Source organism: Suricata suricatta, chromosome 17 (assembly GCF_006229205.1).
Source record: "Suricata suricatta isolate VVHF042 chromosome 17, meerkat_22Aug2017_6uvM2_HiC, whole genome shotgun sequence".
Taxonomy (NCBI): domain Eukaryota; kingdom Metazoa; phylum Chordata; class Mammalia; order Carnivora; family Herpestidae; genus Suricata; species Suricata suricatta.
In genome coordinates, this window is record NC_043716.1 from 26,333,560 (window position 1) to 26,351,913 (window position 18,354).

Genomic DNA, 18,354 nt, shown 5'->3' on the forward strand with positions numbered 1-18,354 from the left:
GGAAAAAACAGAATGCATAAATTATCAATATCAGGAATGAAAACTATTATAGCATTACAAATTATATAGATATCCAGAATTTTAAGAAAAACTTTTGCCAATAACTTTGAAAACTGATGGCAAATAAAAAAATAGAAAATATATAACCTAGCAAAATAACTATAAGAAGAAATTGAATAGAAATTCTGAAAAAGATTTTATCAAAAAAATTGAGTCCATGGGCCATCTGGCCAGCCCAATCTATAGAGCATGCGACTCTTAATCTTGGGGCCATAAGTTCGAGTCTCATGTTGGTGGCAGGGTATACTTAAAAATAAATAAAATCTTACTTTAAAAAAGAAATAAATTGAATCCATAATTTAAAATCTTCCCACAAAAAAAGTCCAAGCCTGGTGGCTTTAACAATTAAGTCTCCCATTTAAGAAAAAAAGAACACCAATCTCACACAAACTATCTTAGAGAACAGAAAAAGAGAGAACAGGTCTTCATATCCCTCATAAAGCAAGTGGCTTTGCCTAAGTGGCTCAGTAGTTGAGCATCTAACTCTTGATTTTGGCTTAGGTCATGAGCCCAGAGTCATGGGATCTAGCCCACATCAAGTTCTGTGCTGAGTATGGAGCCTGCTTAAGAGTCTCTCTTTGTGTCTCTGTCTCTGTCTCTCTTTCTTCCCCTCTCCCTCTGCCCCTCCCCCAGCTTGTACATTCTCTCTCTCTAAAAATCAAATAAAAATAGAAAATCAATTTTCAAGACTTTGGACTAGACAAAGTTTTCTTTCTCTTTTTTTTTTTAGATTTTATTTTTTTAAGTAACCTCTATATCCACTGTGGGGCTTGAACTTACAACCCCTAGATCAGGTGTTGCAAGCTCTACGGACTAAGCCAGCCAGGAGTCTCTAGACAAAGTTTTCTTAAACAGGACACAAAAACCTCTAATATTAAAGGAAACAAATGACACATTTGACTATATCAAAGTTTAAAATTTCTGCTCATCAAAATAAAACTTTTAAAATTATTTTTAAATAATTAAAAAGAGATGGAGAAGTAAAGATGTGGAGACGTATCTTTCAATTTGTCGAATGTTTTAGAAGTTTGCCTATAAAGGAGAATAAAGCGTGATGGATACTAATTGGAAGAGAGATTATTTTAAGATAGGAGAGATTAGAGGAATATTTTTGAATGCTGATAAAACAGAGCCCATTTAAAAAGAAGAAACTAAAGATGCAGAAGAGGCACTAACAGAATTAGTTCTCTAAGAAAGCATAAAATGATGGAGTTTGGGTCATATGTGGAAGGGGTCAGTCTTTGAGAAGAAGACAGAAGAAGAAGATGGATGCAGATACAGGAGAGCCTGTAAGAAGAGGAAATCTTCATTGGATAGCTCCTTATATTCTTTAGAAATTATGAAACAAGCTGCAATAAGAAAGAGGTAAGGGCATCCAGAGGTCTGAGCAAAGAAAGTCTTAAATAGAAATTATGGTTGAAGTTGTTTATCATGATTTTATAGTGACCCTATAAACCGGTATGAGTTATTTCTTTGGTAATGCTCTATTGTTTGCATGTGGTCCCAAACAAAGCAGGAGGCCTGGGGTTTTGCTAGGCAGATGGTATACAGAAAGAGAAGGGCAAAGGACCTGATGGTATTTATAAGAGCATGACTATAAGGAAGAATGGTAAAATCTAGGTTGAATACATTTGTAAGTAAAAATAAAAGAACAGAATGAAGATATTAATAAAATCAAAGAACAGCTGCAGTAGTGTACCTGAACATATGCATTTGGAGAAGAGGAGAATGTGGCTAATGAATGAAATATATGAATTAGTACTTTTGGAGGCAAGGCAATTTCTAGGAATGACAAGATTTTTGGGTAGAAATAACAGTTCAGCGGCTAAGAGACAGAAAATGTTAAGAATTGGAACTAAGATCATTTTTACTCATTAGAAATTACCTAAACTGCTATTTTTCATTTACGTACCTGAAGGAAGGTAAATCCATATATTAAGCATAGGTAAGCAATTACACTCCTATAGAAGCAAATTCTTAAATATGTATCAGACCAGTTAATGCCATGCAACATACAATAGAAGATACAAAAAGGGGGGAAATGGGGGAATCTCACTGGTTCAGTTAGTGGAGCATGTGATCTTGGGGTTGTGGGTTTGGGCCCCATGTTGGGTATAGAGATTACTTAAAAATAAAATCTTAAGAAAAAAAAAGGAAGGGGCTCAGTTGGTTAAGTGTCTTACTGTTGATTTCAGCTCAGGGCATGATTTCATGGTTCGTGGGACTGAGCCCTCTATTGGGCTCTGCACTGACAGTGTGGAGCACTACGGCCATACCACCCTGAACACGCCCGATCTCGTCTGACAGTGTGGAGCTTACGTAGGATTCTCTCTCCCTCTCTGCCCCTCCCCTGCTTGCTCATGCTTGCACTCTTCTCTCTCAAAATAAATATTTAAAGTAAATAAATAAATAAATAAAGGGAAATAAAATCATCCTATTATATGTGAATTCAAATCACCTGCATATTTTTCTCACAGTAAAATAGTTAAGAGTTGATAATCAGTTCTTTCCAGACTGATATATGTAATAATAAAAACAAACTAAGTTATATTTGATGTTTCAAGCACTATAAGTTTCAGTGATCATCATTTGCTCCTTAGCATGTGGTAAAAAGTGTTTGTTGGCTAACAAGTCATTGCCACAAATGTCATTAAAAAAAAAAGGTACTAGGATTCTTGGCAATACAAATTTTGTATCTACTTGCCTAATAAATGAGAAATGTCTCAATCTCAAATTATCTTACTGTACTTCAACAATTTTAACTTTTTTATTTTTTTAATGTTTATTTATTTTTGAGAGAGGAAGAGAAACAAAGCATGAGTGGGCGAGGGACAGAGAGAGAGGGATACACAGAATCTAATGCAGGCTCCAGGCTCTATACTGACAGCAGAGAGTCTTATGTGGGGCTCTAACCCACGAACTGTGAGATCATGACCTGAGCTGAAGTCGGACGCTTAACCGACTGAGCCATCCAGGCGTCCCATCAGGAGAAATTTTTTAAATACTTCGGATTCTGTGTCTCTTTCTCTCTCTGCCCCCTCCCCACTCACGCTCTGTCTCACTCACTCTCAAAAATAAATAAATGTAAAAAAACATTTTTTAAAAATTTTCTCCTGAGCAAGCTGGTGCAGCCACTCTGGAGAAGAGTATGAAGGTTGCTCAAAAAGTTAAAAATTGGGGCGCCTAGTGGCTCAGTCAGTTAAGCCTCCGACTTCAGCTCAGGTCAGATCTCACGTTCGTGGGTTCGAGCCCCGCGTCAGGCTGTGCTAACAGCTCAGAGCCTAAAGCCTGCTTCCAGTTCTGTGTCTCCTTTTCTCTCTGCCCCTCCCCCTCTCATGCTCTGTCTCTCTCTGTATCAAAAGTAAGTAAAACATTAAAAAATTTTTTAAAAAGTTAAAAATTGAATGACCTTACAATTGCATTACTAGTACCCAAAGAATACAAAAATACAGATTTGAAGGGGTCCATGCACCCTGATGTACAATCAACAATAGCTCAGATGTCCATCGACTAATGAAAGGGTAAAGAAGTTGTGGTGTACACACACACATACACACACACAGTCATCAAAATGAGTGAAATCTTGCCTTACGCAATGATGTGGATGAACCTAGAGTATTTTATGCTAAGCGAAATAAGTCAGAGAGAGACAAATGCCATCTGATTTCACTCATATGTGGAATTTAAGAAACAAAACAGATGAACCTATGGAAGGGACGAAAAGAAGAGAAAGAGGGAAACAAACCACAGGAGACATTTAAAGATAGAGAACAAACCAAGGCCTAATGGAGAGATGGCTGGGGGAGCGGCAGGGGGAGATGGGCTAGACCTGTGATGGGTATTAAGGAGGGCACTTGTTATGTTTAGCACTGGGTGTTGTATACAAGTGATGAATCACTGAATTCTACTCCTGAAACCAATACTGCACTGTATGTTAACAAGAATTTAAATAAAATTTGAAGAGAATAAATTTTTAAAAATTGCTCCTGAGTATCAAGAAATCATTTCTTACATATTTATATATTGCTTTAAAATACTATACATATTGCTTCTCGGCCTTTTGGCTAAGATCAAGTGTAAAATACTATACATATAAGTCTAATTACATGAAACAGAAGTTGGTGTTTTGATTTTTTACTTTGCTTTTCTGTTTGGAGTGTCATTGTAACTACTGTATTGTAAATGATGGAAAATAATTGCATGTTAAAAAATATGAAACTTTATAAAGTAAAAAAAATAAAATAAAATAAATTTTCAAAAAAAATACTATACAGCACTCAAAATGTTTTGGTATTTGTTTAGCTGTAGAATGCTATATTATCTAACACAAAGAGGGCAAACAGATGATTAAGGTATAATGATTATTCAAAATAACTCTCGTATTCACATAAATTTTGTAATGTAGGTTTCATAGTATAGGTTTATAATTGATCTTGCTGTTTAATAAAAATAAATCATTCTCTTATCTGCTTTTCTCCACTTTTTCCTCTCAATGTATTCCATTCTACTGACTAACAACACCATTACCTTAATTACTTTATAACACTATGTGTAATAAAAAGTAATAGATAAGGGTGCCTGGGTGGCTCAGTTAGTTAAGCTTCAGACTCTTGATTTTGGCTCAGGTCATGATCTCACAGTTCATGAGTTCAAGCCCCACATCAGGATCTATGCTGATGGCACGGAGCCTGCTTCAGATTCTCTCTCCCTCTCAAAATAAACTTTTAAAAACAGTAATAGATAAATTAGCAACAAGATAATAATATATCAAGAAAGCTCTTCTTTGAATGTCACTATGGTGCTAAGAAATAGTCCCTCCAGGGGTACCTGGGTGGCCCAGTCAGTTAAGCATCTGACTTCAGCTCGGGTCAGGATCCCATGGTTGGTGAGTTCGAGCTGTGTATCCGGCTGTGCTGACAGCTCAGAGCCTGAAACCTGCTTCAGATTCTGTGTCTCAGTCTCTCTTTACCCCTCACCCACTTGTGCTCTGTCTCTCTCAAGAATAAATAAGCATTTAAAAAAATTTTTTTAAGTCCCTCCATGTGATACCACTATAGGAACTTAAAACTAGTTACATAAGAGTCAAGGCAAATTTAATAAAATAGTAAAGGCTGACATTATAATAAATTTCTTCCAGCTTTTATTTCTCTAAGGAGGTTTTAAGTGGTAAGATTACTGAAGCAGAAGGCAAAAGGTCCCAAATACCTTAACTTAGCATATCTGGTTTTTTTCTTTTTTTATTTCTTTATTTTGAGAAGGAGACAGAGAGTGAGTGGAGGAGGGGCAGAGAGAAAGGAAGACACAGAATCTGAAGCAGGCTCCAGGCTCTGAGCTGTCAGCACAGAGCCCGACGTGGGGCTCGAACCCACGGACTGTGAGATCATGACCTGAGCTGTTGGACGCTTAACCACCCAAACGCCCCTTAACTTAGCATATCTGGATCTGGCCCATGCTGTCTCTCTGTCTTCAACCAATTCCTCCCATGCACCCTTTGCTCCAGCCATACAGAGTCACTTACACAGTAGAGGTACAGCCATAATGATATGCTATGTTGCTTTATGCTAATACAAACTCACAGGTGCCATTTCTTCACCTTGAACTACTCTTCTTCACGTAGTCAACAGCCCTTCCTAGGCTCTAAGATCTCATTTAAAGCATTACCTTCTTCAAGAAGCCTTCTTTGACTCCTTTCCTCCTACTTGTATATTTTCATAGCATCTCTTGTTTTTAATTTTTTAATGTTAATTTATGTTAAAGAGAGAGAGAGAGACTGAGTGCCGACTCTGAGCAAAAGAGTGGCAGAAAGAGAGGGAGACACAGAATCCAAAGCAGGCTCCAGGCTCCAAGCTGTCAGCACAGATCCCAGTGTTGAGCTTGAACTCATGAACCACAAGATCACGACCTGAGCCAAAGTCAGACACTCAACAGACTAAGCCACACAGGTGCGCCTAATAGCATCTTTTTCATTTATTATACCATAATTATTGATTTACTCCTATATTTTTCATTAGTCTTCAAGATCCTTGAGGGTAAAGACATATCATATTCAACTTTATTCTCTATCTCAGCTCTCAGAGTAGTATAGGACTCAGTAATGATTGTTCAGTATTTTTGAAAAGATTTCAAATTTAAGTAAAAGTCATAATAACTCTGTAAGATCTGGTTTTTAGGACTCGTTATAGGTCTGTGGTACTTTGCTATTACTTAATGTCTACTGAAAATATACAATAAAGCTATATTTTATTTGAGAGATATTAGATAACCTTTGAAGTAATTGGAGGGGGAAGCCTCCATAATAGGATGCTTTATTCTGTTTTTACCACAAATAAGAGATATATATAATATCCAAGTTGCTCATTAGTCACATTTCAATTATTCATAAATATAGATCCTTCTATAATAATCTAGGGTCTCTTCCTACCAAGTGCTCAATAAAAACTGAACAACTCAGGGGCATCTGAGTGGCTCAGTCAGTTAAGCATCTGACTTCGACTCAGGTCATGATCTCACAATTTGTGAGTCTGAGCCTTGCATTGGGCTCTGCGCTGTCAACTTCAGAGCCTTTGTCTCCTCTCTCTCTGTCCCTACTCCATTTGCGCATGTATGTTCTCTCTCTCTCTCTCTCTCTCAAAAATAAACATTAAAGGAGTTTTTTAAAAACCCAAAAAACTGGACAACTCAGTAGTCCTAGGCATACAGATGGGATCACATCTATAGATATACATGTAAGCGCTGCAGGGTGGTTAAGATTTCAATTTGCATTTTGTTCTCCACTAATTTTTTTGCCCTCCCCCCATTCTAAAGGGGTAACCAGGCCTGTAGGCTCCATTATTTATGGAAGACCTGAGTTCCTGGGTGGAAAACAGATGTATGTCATGAATAACCTGCCTTCTTTTATTTTTGGAAGCTAGAGTTAAAGGTAAAGTCTTTGAGGGCTGTCAGGGAGTAGGAAAGAGCTTCCTAAACTCAACTTCAAAGGACTGGAAAAGATTCAGCAATATCAGGAATACCAGAGACCTGAATTCTACACCTGGACTGTGCTTTAAGAAAATGACAATACCACAGAAGAAAATGGCTACATGGAACACCTTGTAAGGTTACATCCTAGGTTCCGGTAGCTCAAAATCTCAGAGACTCTCATGAACAACCTTGGCCAAAAAGCAATAATTCCATCTTACTTTCAGAAACACATGTGTTTACTTAATAAAGATATCAGTTGTGACCAGAAAAACTCCAGAGAAGTAGGCCCCGTCCTACTTTGGTTTTCTTTTGATAGTCTCAGATTCTTGTATTGCAGAGAAGAAAGAAAGGAAAGGAAGAAAAAAAACCTCATTCTTCTCCATGTGCTCCCATAATGACAGATAGGAATCCCCATCTTACCAGGTTGGGCAATTCAAAGTCAAATTTAAGGGAAAGAAAATAATTTTATATTTCTTGCATAATATGCACACAACTAAACACAATATGGATCTGTAGGTTTCTAATATATTTTAATATATGTTTTTAATTATTCATTATTTGTATTATTTGTACTTCATAATCCCTTTACCACAATGATTGAAATGATTTGCATTTTGATATATAAAGTTTTTCTTCGGAAGCAAAACAGTGATGGCTTTATGGGCAGAACTGATTGTGGTTGTCAAAAAGAAGTTCATCATCGTAAGAAGTATAATACTGAAAGATAATTGTATAATTTGGATTCAGGGAATGCAAACAAAACATCCAAAGGAGTGGGAGAGAAAAAACAATCTCATTAGGTGTTCCCTAGAAAGGCCTAGACAGAGACAGAGACTGATGACTCCTTTCAGAAATGCTTCACATCCCACATGCTAGGCTAAATGAATGATATTTATTAACAAAACAAAACAAAACACTGCAGGATCCCTAGCATCCTTAAATCCACCCATTTAAGGCTTAGCTAGGAAAGATAAATATCAAATTCAAGGAAGTGGCTATAATAAGAGGGAATAGGCAGGCACAAGATTAAAGAACGGTTATATAGGGGGCCTTCAGCGTGGATCAATAATGCTGTGTTTTTAAAAAGAAAATCTTTAGGGGCGCCTGGGTGGCTCAGTTGGTTAAGTGTCCAGCTTCAGCTCAGGCCATGATCTCACGGTTCATGGGTTCCAGCCCCACATCGGGCTCTGTGCTGACAGCTAGCTCAGAGCCTGGAGCCTGTCTTTGGACTGTGTGTCTCCCTCTCTCTCTGACCCTCCCCTGCTTGAGCTGTCTCTCTCTGTCTCATACAAATAAATAAAAAACATTAAAAAATTTTTTTAATTAAAAAATAAAATCTTTAAATAAAAACAGTCAAACGTTAAATATGACAAACAGGGTCATGGGTATATGAGTGGTTGCTTTGTTATTTCTTCAATACCAAATGTTTTGGCAATATTTCAAAATAAAAATCTACCATAAACATGTATCCTAATTTTTACCTGAGTACAAACTTTCTCCTCTGCAGTTTAGAATCAGGATAGTTTGATACAGAGCCTAGTGCATTACTGTGCTCAGTAAGTCTTTGCATAGGACAATTAAAAAGGTAATGGAAAAACTGATTATCTGGTTCATTATTCATTCCTTTCCAAATTAAACAGCTTCATCCAAATGAAAAAAGAATCAACAAAAATAGAGGCAACAAGAGATGTTCACTGGCATAAAATGTGTAATATTTCCATTTCATATAGTCTAAAATTTTTAAGACAGATTCATATATATCCATTTGCAGAGAGGCTAATTGATTCATTCATTTAAAATTTACTTAATTTCAGGATGCTTCGGTGGGTCAGTTGGTTAAGTGTCCAATTCTTTATCTTGGCTCAGGTCATGATTTCATGGTTTGTGGGATCAAGCCCCATATCAAGTTTTGTGCTGATGATGCAGAACCTGCTTGGGATTCTCTTTCTCTCTCTCTGCCCCTCCCCTGCGTGCACATGTGCTTTCTCTCAAAATAAACTTTTTTAAAAAGTTAAAAAAAAATAATTAAAAATTTTTTTCAACTATGTGACAGACCCTGTATTACGGATACAGAGATGGATGAGAAAAGGTCTTTGTTTGTAAGGAGCTCACAGTCTAAAAAACCCTGACAAAGAATTGACATAAAATGTGATAAATGCTATAAAAAGGAATATACAAAGTGATATGAGATCACTCAGTAAGTACTGGAGGGAATGCTAATTCTGTCTGAGAGCTGGGAAAGGTTTCAAAGATAGTGTAACATGTGAGCTAGGACTTGAATAAGAAGTAGAAGGTCAACAGATACAAAGAGGAAAATGTGTTTAAGGCAGGAATGAAAAAATCTATATGTATTCATATTCATTATTCATTCACCTACTCACTAAATTTATTTGTAACCCTAAAGTCATTACTTTTGCAGTTATTCATGGACATACACAGAATGATTAACAATTTGAATTACCTGAAGCACACCTTCCCAGCTGAGGTCAAACAAGGCAACATTCACTCTGCCTTCTTGTTTTAACCTTTCATAATGTATACAAGCGTCCTTATATGTTTATTTAGTGCTACATTTTTCTCATTTTTTTGGTGCTTTCTGTTGATGACTTTGCTGTTTAAAATGGCCCCTAAGTATAGTGCTGCCTATGTTCCTAAGCATATGAAGGTGTGTGTATTTTACAGAGAAAATACATGTATTTGATAACTCTGTGTTCAGGCATAATGCCGGGCATTCAATGTTAATGAATCAACTATATATACTGAATAAGAACCTTTAAGCAAAAACACACATAAAACAAAGTCGTATTGACTGGTTGATGAAAAGGTTATGACCATAGGCTCATAGGATCATAACTCTGTATTTCCCCTAGGAAAAGTTCAGTACTAATTTGGTGTTTATGTTAACCAGTGTGAATAATGAGAATCAACTATGTTCGATTCAATTATGTACATGTGTGTGTATTCACTAGTTAACATTGCTGCTGACAGCAGCAAGCCCGATATGGGGCTCAAACTCAAGAATGTGAGATCATGATGTGAACCGCAGTCAGTTCATGTCAACTGACTCAACCAACCAAGCTACCCAGGTGCCCCTAAGATGACGTTAAAAGGTTTCCTCAATCAGGTAATAGAAACAAGCTGTTACTTACCCAAAGTGATTCCAATAACCAAAAAAACATAAGATCCCACACACAGATTAGCTCATTATAATAAAAAAAAAACCAATATCCTTAACTAGTCATGTTGCTATAAGGTTAATCTCTGGAGAAGAGTAGGACAAGCAAAGTGTACTATTTGGTATTTTTAATAACTTGTTTTATGTTTATTTATTTTTCAGAGAGAGGACAGGGGAGAGGCAGAGAGAGAGGGAGACACAGAATCCGAAGCAGGCTCCAGGCTCTGAGATGTCAGCACAGAGCCCAGCGCAGGACTTGAACTCAACAGACCTTGAGGATCATGACCTGAGCTGAAATCAGACACTTAAACGACTAAGCCACCCAGGCACCCCTATAATGACTTTTTTAACATTAGTATTTCCTTTAATAAGGATTTCAATAACTTTGGGAAGTGCGCAATTCAAAAATTTACATTTCCTTTCACTAGAATAGAGAAAATGAAAAATGTAAAAGAACATATAGACACTAAGGTCATGACTGAGAATGATGCCAGAAATCCTCCATATCTGTCTATAATGTTATGTCTTAAGTTCATAATGCCACCTCTTCCATCTTCACTGAATGGCCTGCACCTCTTAAATTACACTCAATAGTCTAACAATTAAGTTACATACTGCACATTTTAAATATCTATTTGTAGTCTGGGAAGATAGTTTTCAGAAGTTATTGACCTGACAATGCTAATAAGTAAAAGTCTTCTGATAAATAAATTATATTTTAAAATATAGAAAAGAAACGAGGATAAAAATTAGTGCTTAAAACAAGTTTTCACTGTATATATTAGACAGAAATTACAAGGCCAGTTCTATGAATATCATTTAATTATAGATAACACTTAAATCTGTATCTTTAGTTATACTATTCTTCTGAGCTTCAGATTCTTATATCCAACCACACACACTCAATATTTCTACTTCAGTAAGTGCCATAATCTTAATTTGTCCAAAATTAATTTCTTGATTTTTCCCTTTAAGATTGCTCTTCCTCAAGCCCTCTTCATCTTAGTAAGTGTAATTTCAATTTTCCAACTGCTAAAGCCAAAAACGTTGGATTTATCCTTGACTCTTTTTCTTTCTCATCTACCTCATAAACAAATCCTATTATTTCTTCCTTTGAAGTGTATCTGGAAACTGACCACTTCTTAACACTTCCAAGATTACCTCCTTGGTTTAAGCCACAAGTATTTCTCACTTGGACAATTGCACTGGCCTATTAACTTGCTCTCCTTTTCTCTACATACTCTAGTTTCCAAAGTATCCAGAGTGATCTGTTAGAAATGTAAATCAGATCATGTCCTTCCTCTGCTCATAATCATCTGTTACGTTCCCATCTCATTGAGGGAAAAAGTCAAAATCCTGACTATGGTTTATAAGACCTTACTTGATTTAATTATTGGCCACCTTTCTGATCCCATAGTCTTCTTCTTTGTTTAATGTTTTTTTAGCTATCTGGCAGGGCCCAGGGTTGGGGGGGGGGCGGGGAGGAGTGAGAGATTCCCAAGCAGGCTCCATGCTCAGATCAGAATGCAGGGCTCAATCTCATGACCAGGACATCATGACCTGAGCCGGGATCAAGAGCCAGATGTTAATCAGACTGAGCCACCCAGGCACCCCACTGACCCTATCTTACACTTTCCTTCCTCCACTTCACTCCAAGTCACACAAATCTCTGCTGTTCCTCAAACCTGCTAAACAGCCCCTCACCTCACCACCTCTGTACTTTTTAATTCCTCTGTCTAGAAAACTTTTCACCCTGGTATCATTCACTCCCTCACTTATTTAGGATTTGTATTTAACCTTATCAGATAGGTCTTCCCTGATCATGTCATAAAAAACAGCAAACTCCATATGCATCCTTACTACATCATCTTTTTTTTAAATGTTTTTATTTATTTTTGAGAGAGAGAGAGAGAGACAGAGTGAGTGGTGGAGGGGCAGAGAGAGAGGGAGAATCTGAATCTGAAGCAGGCTCTAGGCTCTGAGCTATCACTACCAACTCTGATGTGGGGCTCAAACCGATGAGCCATGAGATCATGACCTGAGCCAAAGTCAGATGCTCAACAGACTGAGCCACCCAGGTACCCCTACTTCATTTTCTAGTCTCTTATCCTGCTTTTTTTTTTTTCACAAGAGTTATCAAAACCATCTGACTGATATATTTAGTGTTTATTTCCTGTCTTCACTCACTAAATTGAACTTAATTTCCCTAAAAGAGGAGATCTTCTTTTTATTCACTATTGTATCCTTACAATCTAGAATAGTACCTGGCACAGCAAAGGTACTCAATAAACATTTGGTGAATAATAACTGAATGAAATGAGTCCAAATAATTATTTTAAAAGGACTGACTTATGGGGCACCTGGATGGTTCAGTTAGTTAAGTGTTCAACTCTTGGTTTTGACTCATGGTTCATGGGTTCAAGTCCTGCATTGGGCTCTGTGCTGGCAGTAGAGAATCTATTCGGGATTTTTTCTTCCTCTCTTTCTGTCCCTCTCCTACTCGCTCGCTCTCGCTCTCTCTCTCTCTCTCTCTCTAAATAAATTTTTAAAATATTTTAATAAATAAATAAAAGGTCTGACTTAGTGGTTAATAAACCTGAAACCCTGTAAGTTCATCTAAAAACTGATAATTTAGGGATGCTTAGGTGGCTCAGTTGGTTAAGCATTCAACTTCAGCTCAGGTCATGATCTGACAGTTCACAAGTTTGAGCCCAGTGTCGGCTAACAGCTCAGAGCCTGGAGTCTGCTTCAAATTCTGTGTCTCCCTTTCTCTCTCTGCCTCTCACCAGCCCCCACTCTCTCTCTCTCAAAAATAAATAAACATGAAGGAAAAAAGTAAAGTAAAAGTGATAATTTAATGCTATAATAATTATGCCTAAATTTATTATATCTATAATGCTACAAAAATTATACCTGGGGAGAGGCCAAGATGAAGGAACAGCATGAGAGGTTTTTTTTTTTTGCATCTCTCGTCCCTGAAATACAGCCAGATCAACACTAAACCATCCTGCACACCTAGAAAACTTATCCGAGGATGAACACAACAATCTGCCCAACCTGAATCACAGAACACAGCAGGTATGTGGCACGGAAAGGTGAACTGGGAGAAAGCCACAGAGGGCAAAGAGCTGTTTTTGCTTGCAGAGAGAAGACAGAGACAGGGGGAGAGCACGAAAAGCAACAACCTCTCCCCCGCCACCACTGGAAAGCAGGTGGAAAGAAAAGAAAGAGTACACAAGGGACTGAACAGAAAAGGGAGAAAGGAGAAAGGAAAGGGTTTTAATTCTATTACGATTCTATAAACGGGAGCATAGAGTCTGAAACTCTGCAGTTCGATACCTGACAGTGCTCTGGTGGGAATGGCAAATCCCAAGGAGAGCACAAGGTCCTCAGGGTCCCACACAGGGAAGGCGGTCCCCCTGCTGGAAGGACATCTGGTAGAGGCTGTGCAGCCTCCCCACAGGCACAGGTCCCAGTGGACCACAGAGAACAACCACATTTGCTGGTGCTGGAATAAGGATATTAAGTAGGAAGCCTGGCGCCAAATGTGTGTTGTGATTTTCCATAGTCCCTGAAATGCTGCTGCTACATGATCACGTGAACCTTTTCTGGGGCAGGCTAGCACCCAGCTCAGTCTCTGGGCATCAACAGCAGCACAGTTTCCCAAATGTTCCTTGGGGCAGGCCAGCACCCAGCCATTGCTCAGTGAGGACCTCAGCCAGAAGGTCTGAGTGGGTCAAAGCCGCAGTCCCTCAGAAGTGAGGGGCTGGGAAACCTAGCTGCATTGGAGATAAAACTCAGGAGTGGGGTGCCACCTGGCAACCAAGTATAAAAGCGTGGAGTGGATGGAAGCTGGAGACAAAGTAGGGGTACATGATTGCTGGTCAGGGACAGCACAGAGTTCCGATACGAGAGACTGGGTACCTGGGTGACGCCATTTTCGCCCCCTCACCTATGCTGAAACACACCTACAGGTGCCACAACAATCCACCCCAGTGAGCTAAGCAGCACCATCTAGAGGAGAACAGAGCTGTTACACTAAGCCCCACCCAAATGGGCCAACCTCTCTCTTCAAGAACAACACAAGTCTCTCCACCTGCTTAGTTTACGGATTATAAAGTGCTTCATAGTTCAACTTCTAGCGGAAACCAATATAATTTCAATAGTAATTCAGTCTGTTTGCTGGTTCCTCTAATCAACATTTTTTTCTGATTCTTCAATACAGAAAGAGAAAAAATTTTTTATTTTCCATTTCTATTAAAAATATATTTCTTGGAGGAGGCAAAGTGGCAGAGAAGTAGGGAACTCTATACGTTTCGCATGACCACATCTGTCAATCTAAGAAGGAATGAGGCCACAATACTCTGATCCACAAGCGTCTGGGAGGAAAAGAGACAGAGTCCACTAAGACAACAGCCTCCTAGGTGTGTGAGAACTCACCTCATAGGTGAGTGAGTTATTATCTTGGGGAAGATAATAACGGGCTGGGACCATGAGGCTCGGAGAGGAAGGATCCTCCTCTGTGCAGAGCCACTGAGAGATGAGGGGAAGATAAAGAGGCTGAAAACGCTCATAGAGCTGTCTCTAGAGAAGAGAAAAGCCTCAGCCCAGGACAGAGAGGAGTCCTATCATCCCATCAATAGCCACAGGGCACGGGGAGAGAGATCCTTTCTCTCTAGCTCGAGCACTTTCCTTGGGCTCCACACCCCAATCCCAGGCGGCACCAGGAGAAACTGTTCCCCTACTCCCCCTACTAGACTAGATCCCTGGTGAGGAAGCCTCCCACATGCTTGAGTACATCTGGGAGGTATCATTAAAGGGCATGGACCATGATCTAGAAACAAGGCTTGGAAAATACAACCTGGCCCGCCCATGGCACAGGGAAATCAGACTCAGAGTGGGTTGCAATACTTGGTTCAAAAAGGGACTGGGGTGCAGCCATTCTTTTCCCCACAACCACCAAGGCGGGGCCTCAGGGACTGGCCCGCAGGACTGCAGTGGAGGCCAGACCTGCCTACACCAAACCATGCCCATCGGTGCTGGAGAGCTGCCTCTTTTGTTTTCCCGGAGCCCACACAAGACCACCTTTGATGCACAGCCATAATTAGATCAATTCTTGCTATTCAGAGATATTTTCCCTTATCTCATTCTTATCTCTCCCCTCAGCTGGACTGGGCCCGCAGGACACTGGTTGGACCAACAAGCATACCTAATTCCATTCTCTTGATGGTTCCTTCCTTTCTCTCTCTCTCTCTGGAATAATTAGACTATATAGTTTCTTTGGGTAATATTATCTTTGTTTTATTTCTCCTCACCTCCTACCATATTCTCCTCTTTCTCTCTCTGAATTAAGCCTTTTAGTCTCTCTGCCTGGTCAACACGTTCAACTTCACTTCCTCCACACTCCTATCACTTCTCTCTTTGTATATGCTCTTCCAATAGCACTGCCTCCATCCTACTTTTATTTGTAGCTGGGATTTCTGGTTTCATGCTTTTAGACTGTCCTTTACCTTTTGTTGTTTTTGTCCCCTCCCCCTTTTTTTTCTTTTTCTTTCCCCTTTTGGTTGGCCTGTTTGTTTGAGTTGTCTGTGTGTTTACATACTTCTGTTCCCTGTGTGTTTGTCTGTTTTCCTTGTCAGGCTACCTTAAGAAACAAGCCAAAGTACACATGGTGGAGGGTCTCAAATATCACTGAGTAGGGAAATCAAATAACCAAAGGCACAGCAAGAGAAACCAAGGGACACCATTAAAAGAACACTTCCTGGGGCACCTGGGTGGCTTAGTCAGTTAAGCGTCCAGCTTTGGCTCAGGTCATGATCTCATGGTTTGTGGATTCGAGCCCCACATAGGGCTCTGTGTGACAGCTAGCTCAGAGCCTGGACCCTGCTTCAGATTCTGTGTCTCTCTCTTTCTCTGACCCTCCTCTGCTCATGCTGTCTCTCTCTGTCTCTCAAAAATGAATAAAAAAAACATTAAAAAGTTAAAAAAAAAAAAAGAACACTTCCTGAACAGACAGGCCCTGGACAATGAGCCTCCTTTAATACAGCAATACTCACAGGTGCAGAGTGCATAACATGCTTTTAAAACTGACAAGAGACAGAATGCTAGTCAAAATGACAAAATTGAAGAACTCTAAAGAAATTCCAGGAAGAAGTCACAGCTACAGAATTGCTCAAAACAGATATAAGCAACATAATGGAGCAAGAATAGAACAACTGTCATAAAACGAATTGCTGGGCTTGAAAAAAGCATGGGAGACATCAGAGAAACTACTGATACAAAGACTAGGGATCTTAAATATAGCTGTGATGAGTTAAAAAATGCTATAATAAAATGAAGGCTGCCACTGCATGAATTGAAGAGGCAGTGAGGAGAATAGGTGAATTAGAAGACATAAGGAAATAGACAGTGAAATCCAAGAGGCACAGGGAACTCCCCTCAGACATAACCTGAATCGACCTTCAGCATGACATTTCATAGTGAAACTGGCAAAATATAAAGATGAACAGAGAATTCTGAAAGCAGCTAGGGATAAAAGGGCCGTAACATACAAAGGGAAACCTATCACAATGGTTACAGACCTATCTACTGAAACTAGGCAGGCCAAAAAGGAATGGCAGGAAATCTTCAATGTGATGAACAGAAAAAATATGGAGCCAAGAATCCTTTATCCAGCAAATCTGTCATTCAGAATAGGAGAGATATACGTTTTCCCAAATGAACAAAAATTGAAAGACTTCATCTCCACCAAACCAGCCTTACAAGAAATCCTAAGAGGGACTCTATGAGGGAAATGCATATGAACACAGTGCTTATTCTAAAAACTGTCCTCCTTAATGCCCATCACCCATTGTAGCCATACCCCCACCCCCACCCCTCCAGCAACCCTAGTTTGTTCTCTGTATTTAAGAGTCTCTTATGGTTTGCCTCCCTCTCTGTTTTTATCTTTTCCTTCCCTTCGCCTATGTTCATCTGTTGAGTTTCTCAAGAAAAGCTTCCAAACTCATTCTATGAAGCCAGCATTACCTTGATTCCAAAACCAGAAAAAGACCCCACTAAAAAGGGGAATTACAGGCCAATTTCCCTCATGAATATGAATGCAAAAATTCTCAACAAGATACCAGCAAATCAAATTCAACAGTATATTAAAATAATTCTTCACCAGGACACCTGGGTGGCTCAATCGGCTAAGTGGCTGACTTCAGGTCAGGTCATGATCTCACAGTCTATGGGTCTAAGCCCAGCTTCGGGCTCTGTGCTGACAGCTCAGAGTCTGGAGCCTGCTTCAGAGTCTGTGTCTCCCTCTTTCTCTGACCCTCCCCCATTCACACTCTGTGTGTGTGTCTCTCTAAAATAAATAAACATTAAATTTTTTAAAAATAAAGTAAAAAATAAAATAATTCTTCACCATGATCAAGTGGGATTCGTTTCTGGGTTGCAGGGTTGGTTCAATATTCACAAGTCAATCAACATGATATATCACATTAATAAAAGAAAGGATAAGAACCATATGATCCTTTCAATAGATGGAGAAAAAGCATTTGACAAAATATAGCATCCTTTCTTGATAAAAACCCTCAAGAAAGTTGGAATAGAAGGAACATACCTTAACATCATAAAAGCCTTATATGAAAGGCCCACAGCAAATATCCTCAATAGGGAAAAACTGATAGCTTTTCCCTTAGAATCAGAAACACAACAAGGATGTCCACTCTCACCACTGTTGTTCAACACAGTGTTGGAAGTCCCAGCCTCAGCAATCAGACAACAAAAATGAAGAAGTCAAACTCTCAGTCTACTTCTATCATGTCATGTGATACTCAACAGGGAAAACCTGAAAGACACCAAAAAACTGCTAGAGCTGATACATGAATTCACCAAAGTCCCAGGATATAAAATCAATGTATATAAATCAGTTGCATTTCTATACATCAGTAATGCAGCAAGAGAAAGAGATAGTAAGGAATCAGTCCCAATTACAATTGCACCAAGACCCATAAAATACTTAGGAATTAGATTGGTTTCCATACAACACCCAGTGCTCTTCCCCATAAGTGCCCTCCACCATTACCACCACCTCTTTTCCCTCCCCCTCCTTCCCCTTAAACTCTCAGTTCATTTTCAGCATTCAATAGTCTCTCAAGTTTTGCATCCCTCTC

The 18,354-nt window shown here is 39.1% G+C and overlaps 1 protein-coding gene and 1 pseudogene across 1 annotated transcript in view; one reads left to right on the top strand and one right to left on the bottom strand.

Moving 5' to 3' along the window:
• The window catches only part of PPM1E (protein phosphatase, Mg2+/Mn2+ dependent 1E), a 208,142-nt gene that overhangs the window by 65,814 nt on the left and 123,974 nt on the right, over positions 1–18,354 (bottom strand). The window lies entirely within an intron of this gene.
• LOC115283152 lies at positions 4,105–4,252 on the top strand (annotated as a pseudogene).